Here is a 16,303-nt window from a genome sequence, read left to right as displayed (position 1 = left end):
CGTAGCGGTAAAAATAGAAAAAAAAGTACTCTGACGTGATTTCTGGTATCTTTTTTAAAATATGCAACACGCACTACACACGAATTTCACGTCACGTAATTGTCATGTTTTCCGGCACAACGCATTCGATCTAAGATTAATGTCAAATCTAATAAACAATTTACACTGAATACGTCTGTTTCCATCTTCTCACATGTACTTTGTTGGCGACAAATCTGTGCCTTTATTATTCTGTTAATGTTCCGATTACTACTCACATCAATAACAACTGGTCAGCCACCGAAGCCCTACAGTACAGCTGTACAGGGTTATTACAAATGATTGAAGCGATTTCACAGCTCCACAATAACTTTATTATTTGAGATATTTTCACAATGCTTTGCACACACATACAAAAACTCAAAAAGTTTTTTTAGGCATTCACAAATGTTCGGTATGTGCCCCTTTAGTGATTCGGCAGACATCAAGCCGATAATCAAGTTCCTCCCACACTCGGCGCAGCATGTCCCCGTCAATGAGTTCGAAAGCATCGTTGATGCGAGCTCGCAGTTCTGGCACGTTTCTTGGTAGAGGAGGTTTAAACACTGAATCTTTCACATAACCACACAGAAAGAAATCGCATGGGGTTAAGTCGGGAGAGCGTGGAGGCCATGACATGAATTGCTGATCATGATCTCCACCACGACCGATCCATCGGTTTTCCAATCTCCTGTTTAAGAAATGCCTTTTCCGTAAGATTTTCCAAACCGTCTGCTGTGGTGCGTTTAGCTCCCTGCTTGCTTTATTCGTCGACTTCCGCGGGCTACGCGTGAAACTTGCCCGCACGCGTTCAACCGTTTCTTCGCTCACTGCAGGCCGACCCGTTGATTTCCCCTTACAGAGGCATCCAGAAGCTTTAAACTGCGCATACCATCGCCGAATGGAGTTAGCAGTTGGTGGATCTTTGTTGAACTTCGTCCCGAAGTGTCGTTGCACTGTTATGACTGACTGATGTGAGTGCATTTCAAGCACGACATACGCTTTCTCGGCTCCTGTCGCCATTTTGTCTCACTGCGCTCTCGAGCGCTCTGGTAGCAGAAACCTGAAGTGCAGCTTCAGCCAAACAAAACTTTATGAGTTTTTCTACGTATCTGTAGTGTGTCGTGACCATATGTCAATGAATGGAGCTACAGTGAATTTATGAAATCGCTTCAATCATTTGTAATAGCCCTGTATATATGCAGTCAGTCGGAAGGCAGTCGATAAACAGAGCTGCTCGATAAACTTAAATGGGAAGCCTTGCAAGAAAGGCTACGTAGTTGCCAGTAAACCCTGCTTGGTGCGATTTAGATTCCAAAAAAATGTTGTGGGACAATTATGCTGCCAGCGTAGTATATTTTGCGTAGGTGTCATGAAAATAAGACAGGGGTGATTAGGGCACGTATGACGCCTAAAGACAACCATTTTGCAAAGTAATTTTTTATTATACATTTTTAAAGTAAAAAACTCTTAATGCCTAGACAGCAGTTTTCTTAGTACTAGTGAATCACGATGACTAATTTCGGTTACTTTCTACAACCACCTTCACATCTTTCAAAACATAGAAAAACGGCGAATATGCTTTGGAAAGCATCGTTAGTTGTAGCCGTGCAATGACATGCATTCGTCAATACCAAAGCAATGGCAGTACGTCCTTTAAAAACATCGCCGTGTGCAGGTCAGGTTATAGAACTTTATCTCGTAGGATGAGTAAAAGTTGAATCCAAAGCTCATTATTTGCAATAGTATAGCAGGCACTATAGTGAGAACAACATATGCAAGCGGTCCAAAAATTGTCAACTTTTCTGTAGCGTGGCTTACAAAATAATTATCCCAAATGTCGTTTGAAATAATCAAGTTTATAGGTTGAAGAAAAAAAGAAAATTCCGCAACACATGTCAGACCACATCAAGACCGCCGTCTCCTCCCTGACAATGTCAGGCTTCACTAGTAATTCTTTTTATTGTTTTGAGATATAGCGTTTAGAAGACAGATGGCACTTGTGTACTGCTGTACCTGTGTAAGTGTGCGTGCAAGTGTGTAAAAAGAAAGAAATAACCAACGTAAAGAACTGTAAAACTGAAAAATTTGTTTTCCCTTCCTCAATAGGCGAATGAAATAGGAAATAAAAGAGTACTGTTACGATGTACAGTGCCATGCGGAATATCTATGTAGATGAAGTAGAGGAGAGAGATGTGTTAATCTTCGCGCATCGCACGCATGGCAAATTATGTGTTGTTCAAATAGGCTCTGAGCACTATGGAACTTAACTGCTCAGGTCATCAGTCCCCTAGAACTTAGAACTACTTAAACCTAACAAACCTAAGGACATCACACACATCCACGCCCGAGGCAGGATTCGAACCTGCGACCGTAGCGGTCGCTCGGTTCCAGACTGTAGCGCCTAGAACCGCTCGGCCACTCCGGCCGGCATTATGTGTTGTATGGTATTGTTGGCTGAGAGATCCCTTTGGGTGGGTACAGCCGCCGAGCAGAAAGGATGTTCTTCCTCTGCGAACACTGGAGCCTTTCCTTGCGGATATGAGAGAGTTGTGTCCTATGTGTATCTGTGGAGTCTAGGTGAATGCGATGGTTGTGAGTACAATGTAATGTTATGTTTCTTCTGTATGATGATGGTGAGGGAAAGGAGAGGATAAAACCTGCTGCCAGCAAAGAGCCTTCTTTCATGAATAGCACACAAGGTGGTTCAAAAATGGTTCAAATGGCTCTAAGCACTATGGGACTTAACATCTGAGGTCATCAGTCCCCTAGACGTAGAACTACTTAAACCTAACTAACCTAAGGACGTCACATACATCCATGCCCGAGGCAGGATTCGAACATGCGACCGTAGCAGCAGCACGGTTCCGGACTGAAGCGACTAGAACCGCTCGGCCACAGCGGCCGGCCCTAAGTGGTCCTTCGAGCTTAACGACCCTATCCGAGGGGCAGATGACCATCAATAAGTGTAATACACGACACTGCGGAGAAGCTTGGAATTTAATCTGGAACAATGCCGCAAAGACTGGTGATCAGGAGCTTCACTCCACCACCTCTCCTCCCCCCTGCCGGCCCCGAATACTGGCAGTGAAAATTTCATCGACCACCAGGATTCGAACCGGCTTACCTCAGACCCGGGCTCCAAGGCACAGTCGTGCGGTAGTGATCTCGCCTACAGAGGCGGGTAGCGACTAACTTATGTTGCGTTTCACGTTGTATCGGAGGTAAATGACTGTGCGAAAACTGAGGAGCGCTTTTGGTAACAATTTGCAACAACTCTATTCGTTGTTATACGGCGTCTATTTCCAGTTTCAAGTCCCCCCCCCCCCCCATCCCTCAAACTTCCTGGAAGGAGTTTTGAAAACTGTAATCGTAGGACCATTTCACGAGTGTACCGTGAATAGCAGGAACCCGGTAAAACGTCCAATTTCCGACGTCGCAGAGGCTGGAAAAAATCCTGCAAGAACAGGACCAAAGCCTGAAGAGAATCGTTCAACGTGACAGAAGTGGAACCCTTCCTAAAATTGCTGCAGATATCAGTGCTGGGACATCAAAAAGTGTCAGCGTGCGAACCATTCAATGAGACATGATCGATATGGGCTTTCGGAGCCGAAGACCCAGTTGTGTACCATTGATGACTACACGACACAAAGCTTTACGCCTCACCTGGGCCCGTCAACACCGACATTGGACTGTTGATGACTGGAAACAAGTTGCCTGGTCGGACAAGTCTCGTTTCGAATTGCATCAAACGGATGGACGTGTACGGATGTGGAGACAACCTCATGAATCCATGGACCCTCCATGTCAGAAGGGACTGTTCAGACTGGTAGAGGCTCTGTAATGGCGTGAGGCGTGTGCACTTGGAGTCTTATGGGACCCCTGATACGTCTGGGTACGACGCAGACAGGTGATCCGTGCGTAAGCATCCTGTCTGATCACCTGCACCCATTGGACTTGGTCAATTGCAGCAGGACAATGCGACACCCCACGCGTCCAGAATTGCTACAAAGTGGCTCCAGAAACACTCTTCGGAGTTTAAACTCTTCCGCTGGCCACCAAACTCCCCAGACATGAACATTACCGAACATATCTGGGATGTCTTGCACCGTGCTGTTCAGAAGAGATCTCCACCCCTCCTACTCTTACGGAATTATGGACAGCCCTACAGGATTCATGGTGTAATTTCCCTCCAACACTACTTAAGAAATTAGTTGAGTCCCTGCCACGTCGTGTTGCGGGGACCCTACGCGATATTAGGCAGGTGTACCAGTTTCTTTGGCTCTTCAGCGTAGTTTTTGCGAACCTGCTTTCCGTGCACAAGGCTTTTCTTCCCGCGATCTTCAGATTTAGGCTGTCGCAGTTGTGGCACTCCTCATATTTTTTGTAGATTTCCCATCACGAACCTTCGCATACTTCAATTTCTCCTTTGGTACTTCTTATCCTGTGACACTTTTATAATTGGTAATCAAATCATTTCTAAATACCAAAAGATGAGCTTCCCATGCAACCCCTTCCCCTAACAATGTTTTGCCACGTATTCTGTCAATGAAATCTCATTATTTAGTTCTTATTAAACTTGAAAGCACAGCGCTTCGCGAAGCGCACTGTGAGATCTTGCACACACCAAACAGCAGTGACGATAAACACCATCCATGCAACTTCCTGGCAGATTAAAACTGTGTGCCCGACCGAGACTCGAACTCGGGACCTTTGCCTTTCGCGGGCAAGTGCTCTACCATCTGAGCTACCGAAGCACGACTCACGCCCGGTCTCACAGCTTTACTTCTGCCAGTATCTCGTCTCCTACCTTCCAAACTTTACAGAAGCTCTCCTGCGAACCTTGCAGAACTAGCACTCCTGAAAGAAACGATATATTGGAAGGTAGGAGACAAGATACTGGCAGAAGTAAAGCTGTGAGACCGGGCGTGAGTCGTGCTTCGGTAGCTCAGATGGTAGAGCACTTGCCCGCAAAGGCAAAGGTCCCGAGTTCGAGTCTCGGTCGGGCACACAGTTTTAATCTGCCAGGAAGTTTCATATCAGCGCACACTCCGCTGCAGAGTGAAAATCTCATTCTGGAACCATCCATGCATTACATACGCTGCAGACTGAGTTGCTAGTCCGTCTAGTGCACTCATTACCAGCAGAAGCAGAAAATACTCAGAGACCCGTCAAGTCGTGTTCCAGCTCATTGCCCAGCTGTGTGCTGGACCAGGAGCGACGTTTTAATTGATCCACAAAAACCCGGCCAGCCTCCTCGCGTTCCGGCAACAGTGTCTGGCTCGCGCACGGGCCACACCGCGGGACACACAAAGAGCCCGCGGAACCGGTTCGACTCCCGGTGCGGGTCGGCGGGCGCTCCATGCTCCATTTAGCTCGCGCCGCATTTCTTGCGGCTCGCTGCCACTCTCACGTCGGGTATTGGGTTACAAATGTGACAAAATGCGACACACCGTCTACTACCGGTCCTGCTGCCGAGGCTTCCTCTCCGCAGAGCGGAATGAAATCCGATTAGTGTCGAAGTCCGGGGGGGGGGGGGGGGGGGGGGGAGGGGGGGGGGCAGTCTGTGGATGGTTTTTAAGGCAGTTTGCCATCTGCCTCGGAAAATGCTAACTGGTTCCCGTTATTCCGCCTCCGTTACACTATGTCGACTTTTGTTGCACAAACAGTCTCCACGTACGTGTACACCATAATTACTCCACCACGTAAACATTTGGGGTTACAATAATATTATCTTGGAACTCTTCTATTTGGTCCGTATTTGCATAGAAAAACAGTAATATCACAAATTTGAGTCCCCTTGATGCAAAACCCTTTGTTATTCGTTTATCTCTCTATTATTTAGCTACAAAATAGCAGGTCAGCAACTGGAAGCAGTTAATACCATAAATTATCTGGGAGTACGCATTAGGAGTGATTTAAAATGGAATGATCATATAATGTTGATCGTCGGTAAAGCAGATGGCAGACTGAGATTCATTGGAAGAATCCTAAGGAAATGCAATCCGAAAACAAAGGAAGTAGGTTACAGTACGCTTGTTCGCCCGCTGCTTGAATACTGCTCAGCAGTGTGGGATCCGTACCAGATAGGGTTGATAGAAGATATAGAGAAGATCCAACGGAGAGCAGCGCGCTTCGTTACAGGATCATTTAGTAATCGCGAAAGCGTTACGGAGATGATAGATAAACTCCAGTGGAAGACTCTGCAGGAGAGACGCTCAGTAGCTCGGTACGGGCTTTTGTCAAAGTTTCGAGAACATACCTTCACCGAAGAGTCAAGCAATATATTGCTCCCTCCTACGTATATCTCGCGAATAGACCATGAGGATAAAATCAGAGAGATTGGAGCCCACACAGAGACATACCGACAATCCTTCTTTCCACGAACAATACGAGACTGGAATAGAAGGGAGAACCGATAGAGGTACTCAACGTACCCTCCGCCACACACCGTCAGGTGGCTTGCGGAGTATGGATGTAGATGTAGATGTAGTAGCTTGCTGTCCAGGTTTCGAGAGGGTGCGTTTCTGGATGAGGTATCGAATATATTGCTTCCCCCTACTTAGACCTCCCGAGGAGATCACGAATGTAAAATTAGAGAGATTAGAACGCGCACGGAGGCTTTCAGACAGTCGTTCTTCCCGCGAACCATACGCGACTGGAACAGGAAAGGGAGGTAATGACAGTGGCACGTAGAGTGCCCTCCGCCACACACCGTTGGGTGGTTTGCGGAGTATAAATGTAGATGTAGATGTATCCCAACTAGGTTCGGCGACAAATATCACCATCATCTGTGGGGTTTTTCAATCTAATACATGCAGAAAATGATATGGTTGTACAACGATAGCAAAACATTATTACATTTTTACAAATCGTCTTTTGAAATGTAGTTTTATATTGATACTTTCATACTACCTTATTTATTGTATGCTACAGCATATTTTAAGCAACTATTGGCGCTGTTTGTGACATATTTGCCGGCCAGAGTGGCCGTGCGGTTCTAGGCGCTGCAGTCTGGAGCCGAGCGACCGCTCCGGTCGCAGGTTCGAATCCTGCCTCGGCCATGGATGTGTGTGATGTCCTTAGGTTAGTTAGGTTTAATTAGTTTTAAGTTCTAGGCGACTGATGACCTCAGAAGTTAAGTCGCATAGTGCTCAGAGCCATTTGAACCATTTGAATCAAATTACTTTCTTCCATTGCCCCATAGTTTACGTTTTATCGCTTCGGCACCACGTTTTCCTGTTAAGGGCATTTGCATAACTGGTGTGGTTTTGGAATTCCAGTTCGCGCTGCAACAACACACTCTTTACCGCTCTGAGAGAACTGACCAAGGACACAGAACAGAAGGCGCACAAACGCAAAAGAACCACTTCCCCATCACACACAGAGACATAAATAATGAGCAGAAGTCGTCGTAATTCACGCTACAGTTTTTCATAGCCTTTCGCGCCACTTGCGATACGCCTCTCGGGACACATGTGAACAGCAAGATGGCGTAATATTCTGGATCAGAAACAAAGTGCAAAAGTTTTGTTTTTCTGTGTAAAAAGCAGCCACACACCATCCAACGAACGTCAGTACACGAATGCCTAAGCAACAGCTAAATACACACCAAAATAACTGGTTTCCACAACACTACCACAACCCCAAGTATATACTGCTGACATACGAAGTTCACCTTTGAGTATTTGTTTACTAAGAGTCGCTCACATGGTTGCAGATGACATGATGTTCGCTAAGTATAAAGACAGCAACAGAAAAAAGGGCACAGAAAATATGTCACTAAACAGCACCAATAATTGTTTAAAACATACTGTAGCATTCAATAAATAAGGTAGTATGAAAGTATCAATATAAAACTATATTTCAAAAGACGATTTGTATAAATGTAATAATATTTTACTGTGTTGGTACAACCATACCATTTTCTGAATGTTTTAGATCAAAAAACCCCACTGATGATGGTGATATTTGTCGCCGAAACTAGTTTGGTATAATAAAGAAATAAACGAATAACAAGTGTTTTGCATCAAGGCGGACTCAGTTTGTGATATTACTGATTTGGGGTCTGTAGGTCCCCTGTTCAATACAATACAAGTAATTGTAAGCGCTTCCACAACAGAAGTACGGTAATTCTTCCGTAATTTGTAATTGTACTGATTCATCCGATTTAAAAACTGCCCTACGTGAACGAAGACCGGAATTTGGGATGAATTTTAACGTGCTTAGTACCACAAGCATAATATTTTCTGAAAAAGCATCCGATTTAAATACAACCTTGGGATACATTTTACACTTACCAAAAATGGTTCAAATGGCTCTGAGCACTATGGGACTAAACTTCTGACGTCATCAGTCCCCTAGAACTTAGAACTACTTAAACCTAACTAACCTAAGGACATCACACACACCCATGCCCGAGGCAGGATTCGAACCTGCGACCGTAGCGGTCGCGCGGTTCCAGACCGTAGCGCCTACAAACGCTCGGCCACCCCAGCCGGCGTTACACTTACCTTTAGGAACAAAATGTTCATTTATCTTTCACAAACGAAGAGTGGAAACGGAAACTTCTAGTGGCCAAATCTGACATTTCTCAGGACAGTCAAAAAACACTGTATCTGAAACTTCCTGGCAGATTAAAAATTGTGTGCCGGACCGAGACTCGAACTCGGGACCTTTGCCTTTCGCGGGCAAAGTGCTTTACCAACTGAGCTACCCAAGCACGACTTACGCCCCTTCGTCACAGCTTTAGTTCTGCCAGTACCTCGTAGAGCACTTGCCCGCGAAAGGCAAAGGTCCCGACTTCAAGTAACGGTCCGGCACACAGTTTTAATCTGACAGGAAGTTTCATATCAGCGCACACTCCGCTGCAGAGTGAAAATCTCATTCTGGAAACACTGTATCTCTTTCTGTATACAAAATAAATGCATCCAAGAAATTGAGGAGTTATTCTGATGTCAGAGAATTATGCTGCCCACCTCATTAGTGCATAAAATAATGAGAAAAATTGGGAAATAAATAACTTTTTAAGAATATTCTAAGTGGTGTGGCAGGAAACTGGCTGGTTATAAGTGCCAATAAGGAAATTTTGGTTACACGTGCCATTAATACAGAGGCACTACGTTTTATGTGTGATCTACATCTGCATGATTACTCTGCAATTCACAGTTAAGCGCCTGGCAAAGGGTTCATCGAACCGTCGCTAAGCTGCTTCACTACCATTCCACTCTCGCGCGGGAAAAACGAACACTTAAATCTTTCTGTGCGAGCTCTGATTTCTCTTATTTTACCATGACCATCGTTCCTTCCTGTGTAGGTGGGCGCCAGCAAAGTATTTTTACACTCTGAGGAGGAAACTGGTGACTGAAATTTCATGAAAAGGCCTTAGCTCTATGCGAGTGCAGGCTTTCTCGGCGAATTTCATATATGAAGTCTTCACGGGTTGTCAGCCGAGTAGCGTCGTCGTCTCGAGACGACAGAATACGTCAGCAATATAACTGTAGTCAACAAAAACAATTTCTGATTTCTTTTACATTTTTTCTACTAAAATCAAATTCATAAAAAACCTCAGTATCGACTCCTGTTACTTAGGAAATTTCATTCGTAGAACCACATGTTTTGCAAAGTTTTGCTGTCAAATTCTTTGTGCTGTGGAGTAAGAGATGCCAACATCGTCAACAGGTATTTCTGTTTTGCAGCTGATAAACATGGGTGGTGTTTCAGACAGAGGAAGGGATGGTATACATCAGCCATGGTCTTCCCCCTTTCGAGTGCACTCACATCAGTTCTTAGCTTTAGCTGACGGAACCCTTGAAGGAAGCACTGCTTGGTGCAAGATCGTGCATCTTCTAGTAAAGAAATGGTTCCAATGGCTCTGAGCACTATGGGACTAAACTTCTGAGGTCATCAGTCTCCTAGAACTTAGAACTACTTAAACCTAACTAACCTAAGGACATCACACACACCCATGCCCGAGGCAGGATTCGAACCTGCGACCGAAGCGGTCGCGCGGTTCCAGATTGTAGCGCCTAGAACCGCTCGGCCACTCCGGCCGGCGTTTCATAAGAAGACACGGCATTGCACCCAGAAGGACTTTAATGAGTCTGACACTGGCCACCGAAGCCTGCGTACTGCTGTCTCGCTCTGAAGGCCGGTTCCCACTAGAGCGCGGCAGCGCGGCGTGCGGAAACGGCAGCGGCAAGCGTTTTCCGCGTTGACGCGGCGGCTCGCGGAATTGGCGTTCCCATCTGGAAGCGGCAGACGTTAGCGGTAGCCAATGACGGACAGCCACTGAGGTACGGGGCAGGACCCACTGAAACGCGCGGTGCGTTTGAAAAACTATATCTAGTTGAGTGAAGACATACCAATTTTTTATTTTCTGTACAATGTACTCTTTCACATATTCCATTATGCATGTTTTCTCATTTTACCATAAACAGATTTCATGACTACCGTTCATCATTGTTCACTATCTAGCAATTGCTTAAGAATCATGAAAGAATAATACATATTTGAAACAAAGATTTCGAAACCAGATTTGAAATTATGACATTTCCCAGTGCAGACGCAAACCTACAGTACTTTATTAGTTACGAGCTGCAGTTTACAACTAAAGAGACAGTAAACGGTAGAAAATTAAGGAAATGGAACTTGAATAAGTCAATACCCACAGTTTTTCGATAATCTTAAAGTTAGCGTAATGCAACGACTGACTGAATCAGAGGAAGGAATCCGCTAGAATACGAATGGATATCTTTGAGAGAAGAAGTGGTGAATGCAGCAGAGTATGAGAACGGGAAGAAGGTACAGTAGAAATCGTTAGATAAAACGTGGAATATTAAATCTGACAAGAGGGAAAAATATAAAAATGCAGCAAATAAAGTAGGCCATTGGAAATAGAAATGTCTAAACATGACGTTGACAGAAAGTCCAAAATTGCAACGTGATTTTGCACTTGGAAAACATAAGGGAATGAAAATGAGAAAGAACAAAGAAAACTTTGCTCAAAGGAGAAACAACTGTCAAGAACTCATTTGGCAAGCCAGAACTAAGCAAATAAGAGAAGGCTATATAGTGGAAGGAATATGTAGACAGGAGAGGGGGAGGGGTTGTACAAACTAACATAAGTACAATGTTAGATTCCTGTGAGATGTCTGAACACGCAAGGCAATTCTGATCCTACCACTTAACTAAGTAGACACACTGAAGAACAGCGAAACTGTGTTTATAGCATTTGCATGTTTAGAGAAAGGTTTTGACAATCTTAATTAAAACATTCTTTGAAGCTCTGGAGATGTCATCGATAAAACACAGGGACACAAGATTATCTACAACTTGTACAGAAACCAAACTGCATTTCTAAGACTTCAATGACTTGAAAGGGAAGCAGTAATTGAGAAGGCAGAAGTAGAGAGGATATAAAATGAAGACTGTGAATAACAAGAAAAGCGTTCTGAAAAAGAAAATTTGTTGACATCGAATATAAATTCTAATGGTTGGGTACTATTTTCCAAAGGTATTTGTGTGGAGTGCAGCCATGTAAGTGAAACGTGGGCGATGAACAGTTCTGTCGAGAAGACAATGGACGCTTTCGAAACGTGGTGATCAATAAGAATGCTGAGGATTAGATATGAGGATCGTGTAACTAAAGAAGAGCTACGGAATTAAATAGAGTAGGAAGAGGAAATTACAGCACAACTTTGACTACAAGAGGGGTAAGTTGACAGGTCGTATTATGAGGCGTCAAATAGTGAGGACAAAGGGATTGGGTGATAGTATTCTGATAATAATCATTTGTTCAAACGCTATTCTACTATTTTATCTGTTAATGTAAGCAGTGAATTTAGTCTTCCATGCACCCCTCCGCAAAACATTTAAACCAAAACTGAAATCAGCTGAACACCAAACCTTTTAACCACTGTCTGACAACTACTGCATTCACTTTCAACTTTCTAGAACTATCACATATACAGATATAAGGAGAATAGAAATAAACAAACAATTTCAGCATATAATTCTTTAGGTTGGCAACATGTACATAAACAAACCAAACAGGAAGGGGCATGAGGTGAACACACTGTAGTTACGACTTCAAATCAGTGTTTTCGGTAAAATGTCTACAGCTAGTGACAGAAGAAAAAAGAGCGAACATGAAAATGTGCTTATGTTCCATAATATAAGTTTTAGTTCAACCTCCAGCATGTGACGAGGTGAGGGGAAACGTATATGTCCGCCAAAAACTCGATTCACTGTAAGTAATCAGTTATGCATTTAAAACAAAACTGAATCATTCTAGATTCCACCGAAAATGCCTTAAAGTAAAAGGCGAAACGCGTCTTGAACCAATAAAGTACACTCGATAAAGAAAAAAAACGTTTGTTACTTACCAAAGGAAATAATCAATAGCTGTAGATACTTAGCAAATTACATCTTATGACATACCAGCAAATTAGTTTCTGTTTAACTTCTCATTCCACACGCTATTAAATGCTGTTTAAAATAAATCATCTATCCCTTCTGAAAAACTGTAGTTTCTTTCATATCTCGGTAGATAAACAGATTTTGGATATTTATCATGCGACGAAATATATGACTTTTTACAAGTTATCGTTTGCAAAAAACGCTTTTAGATTTCTTGAACCGTTTACGAAATTTGCAGTTGATACAACCACATGGTTTACGTCGAGCAGGACGAAGTACCGGTCGCGTCGCGAGCGACCCACGCGCGGTCACCGCACAGCCCGTCCGCCGACATACCATTCAATATATCGAGAACGGTGATAGCTATCGATCTGCTCTCAGCTTTAAAAACAATTTCGATATGTTGACTAAATTTCATACGCAATAATGTATTACCTAAAATGAACTGTACGCAAAGTCCACGCAATGCGTTTTTACCTCTGCACACTCATTAAAATTTCGTGTAAAGGTTTACGTAAATGCGATACAGCAAGTAACCACGACGAATATCGGAAAGAAATTCGGCCCTTTATCGAGAGAAGATATCAGGCTGTAACATGCCCAAGAATCAAATTTTTCTACCGAATAGTTTCCTTGGAATCGGATGATAAGTATTTCATAGCTGCCGCCGCGTCCGCGCCAGCGGTTCGGCGAAAGTTCTTGTGGCCCGGGGTGGCGTACCTGACGTCACGCTCAGCGCGGTCTGTGATTGGCGGCGCGCACCTGGGGCGCGTCACGCGGCAGCGGAAGCGGTTCGACATGGTCAAACCGCGACGCAGAGCCCGCCGCGCCTTGCCGCTGACGCCGTTTCCATGGCAACCACGCCGCTGACGCGCGGTTTTGACGCGCGGCAGCCCTAGTGGGAACCGGCCTTGAGGAACAGCCTCCCCGGGCGCAGCTGCGGCTCCAGCGGCGGCGGCCTGGAGAAACAGCCCGGAGAGTCGGCTGGCCGCCTGGCTGGCGCTGGAGTCAACCTTGACATTTGTCCCGGCGCCACAGACCGGCCACCCGGTCCTGCGACGTCGCTTTGGGACCCCGCTGCGTGCTACTTGCTGCCTGCTGCTGCTACCACGTAGCCGGCCGCACACGTGTGCGCTGCCCCACCCGTAACGGTAGCGCACAGCTACGCAGCGCATTGTCATGGTTATCACTATACGCAGTCCTCTGTAAAAGAAGCCGTAGGTGGAAAATTACCTCCTAGCTAACCGACTTCAGAGGCCTTCGTGGTAGCTGGAACTTCAGCAGCAGTGTACCTCTCATACACTCCTGGAAATGGAAAAAAGAACACATTGACACCGGTGTGTCAGACCCACCATACTCGCTCCGGACACTGCGACAGGGCTGTACAAGCAATGATCACACGCACAGCACAGCGGACACACCAGGAACCGCGGTGTTGGCCGTCGAATGGCGCTAGCTGCGCAGCATTTGTGCACCGCCGCCGTCAGTGTCAGCCAGTTTGCCGTGGCATACGGAGCTCCATCGCAGTCTTTAACGCTGGTAGCATGCCGCGACAGCGTGGACGAGAACCGTATGTGCAGTTGACGGACTTTGAGCGAGGGCGTATAGTGGGCATGCGGGAGGCCGGGTGGACGTACCGCCGAATTGCTCAACACGTGGGGCGTGAGGTCTCCACAGTACATCGATGTTGTCGCCAGTGGTCGGCGGAAGGTGCACGTGCCCGTCGACCACGCCAAGACCGTAGGATCCTACGCAGTGCCGTAGGGGACCGCACCGCCACTTCCCAGCAAATTAGGGACACTGTTGCTCCTGGGGTATCGGCGAGGACCATTCGCAACCGTCTCCATGAAACTGGGCTACGGTCCCGCACACCGTTAGGCCGTCTTCCGCTCACGCCCCAACATCGTGCAGCCCGCCTCCAGTGGTGTCGCGACAGGCGTGAATGGAGGGACGAATGGAGACGTGTCGTCTTCAGCGATGAGAGTCGCTTCTGCCTTGGTGCCAATGATGGTCGTATGCGTGGTTGGCGCCGTGCAGGTGAGCGCCACAATCAGGACTGCATACGACCGAGGCACACAGGGCCAACACCCGGCGTCATGGTATGGGGAGCGATCTCCTACACTGGCCGTACACCACTGGTGATCGTCGAGGGGACACTGAATAGTGCACGGTACATCCAAACCGTCATCGAACCCATCGTTCTACCATTCCTAGACCGGCAAGGGAACTTGCTGTTCCAACAGGACAATGCACGTCCGCATGTATCCCGTGCCACCCAACGTGCTCTAGAAGGTGTAAGTCAACTACCCTGGCCAGCAAGATCTCCGGATCTGTCCCCCATTGAGCATGTTTGGGACTGGATGAAGCGTCGTCTCACGCGGTCTGCACGTCCAGCTCGAACGCTGGTCCAACTGAGGCGCCAGGTGGAAATGGCATGGCAAGCCGTTCCACAGGACTACATCCAGCATCTCTACGATCGTCTCCATGGGATAATAGCAAAAAAATGGCTCTGAGCACTATGGGACTCAACATCTTAGGTCATAAGTCCCCTAGAACTTAGAACTACTTAAACCTAACTAACCTAAGGACATCACACACACCCATGCTCGAGGCAGGATTCGAACCTGCGACCGTAGCAGTCCCGCGGTTCCGGACTGCAGCGCCAGAACCGCTAGACCACCGCGGCCGGCGGAGAATAGCAGCCTGCATTGCTGCGAAAGGTGGATATACACTGTACTAGTGCCGACATTGTGCATGCTCTGTTGCCTGTGTCTATGTGCCTGTGGTTCTGTCAGTGTGATCATGTGATGTATCTGACCCCAGGAATGTGTCAATAAAGTTTCCCCTTCCTGGGACGATGAATTCACGGTGTTCTTATTTCAATTTCCAGGAGTGTATTTAGGCACAGGATAAAACGTCCTGTTTTCTTTCCGCATCAAACTGTAATAAAAATTCAAGCTTGCGCTGATAATTCCCATCGTCGCCCTTTGTTTATCTTTTAGGTTTCTTGGGACCATGCAAGGCAGAGTTAATAGTTTACAGACCAATAACTAAAGAATTTATGAACAAAGAATCAACAAAACGCGAAAGAACAGAGCATACGAATAAATAACACATTACGCAGCGAAGATTTCATAGCTACTGCGAGGAACACCTTTACAGAATAGGAGGGATGTGTCACAGCCGGTCGCGGTGGCTGAGCGGTTATAGGCGCTTCAGTCCGGAACCGCGCGACTGCTACGGTCGCAGGTTCGAATCTTGCCTCGGGCATGGATGTGTGTGATGTCCTTAGGTTAGTTAGGTTTAAGTTGTTCTAAGTTCTAGGGGACTGATGACCTCAGATGTTAAGTCCCATAATGCTCAGAGTCATTTGAACCATTTTTGATATGCCACAAGGAAATCTTTCAACTTGCATCTGCTTACTTGAGGCTTTTTTTTTTTTAATCCGCTAGAAGCTTCTATGAAATGAAACCTGCTGAATATATCGTGTTGATGCCTGCCCTCATTTTCTCCTCTGTATCATAATTACAGATTTATTACTAATTAAAGCCGAAATGCAGTGTCTTCTTCTGGGCAGTCTAATTCAATATTTTTTGTGGCGGATCTTGAGAAATCACCATGCCAAGGGAGGTAGCGTTTGAGACATTTGACTCGCATTCGGGAGGAACAATGTTCTAATCCCCGTCTAGCCAACCAGACTTACATTATCCAGACTGAGATTTTCACTCTGCAACGGAGTGTGCGCTGATATGAAACTTCCTGACAGATTAAAAATGTGTGCCGGACCGAGACTCTTACTCGGGACCTTTGCCTTTCGCGGGCGAGTGTTCAACCATCTGAGGTCCCGAGTTAGAGTCTCGGTTCG

At 45.9% G+C, this 16,303-nt stretch overlaps 1 protein-coding gene across 1 annotated transcript in view; it reads left to right on the top strand.

Annotated features, from left to right (window-relative positions):
• LOC126094227 (uncharacterized) overlaps positions 1–16,303 on the top strand; it is a 481,158-nt gene that overhangs the window by 340,916 nt on the left and 123,939 nt on the right. The window lies entirely within an intron of this gene.

This window comes from Schistocerca cancellata, chromosome 1, assembly GCF_023864275.1.
Source record: "Schistocerca cancellata isolate TAMUIC-IGC-003103 chromosome 1, iqSchCanc2.1, whole genome shotgun sequence".
In the NCBI taxonomy this organism is placed as follows: Eukaryota; Metazoa; Arthropoda; class Insecta; order Orthoptera; family Acrididae; genus Schistocerca; species Schistocerca cancellata.
Note: the sequence above shows the minus strand (reverse complement) of the source record. Positions and strands in the feature narration are given on the sequence as shown.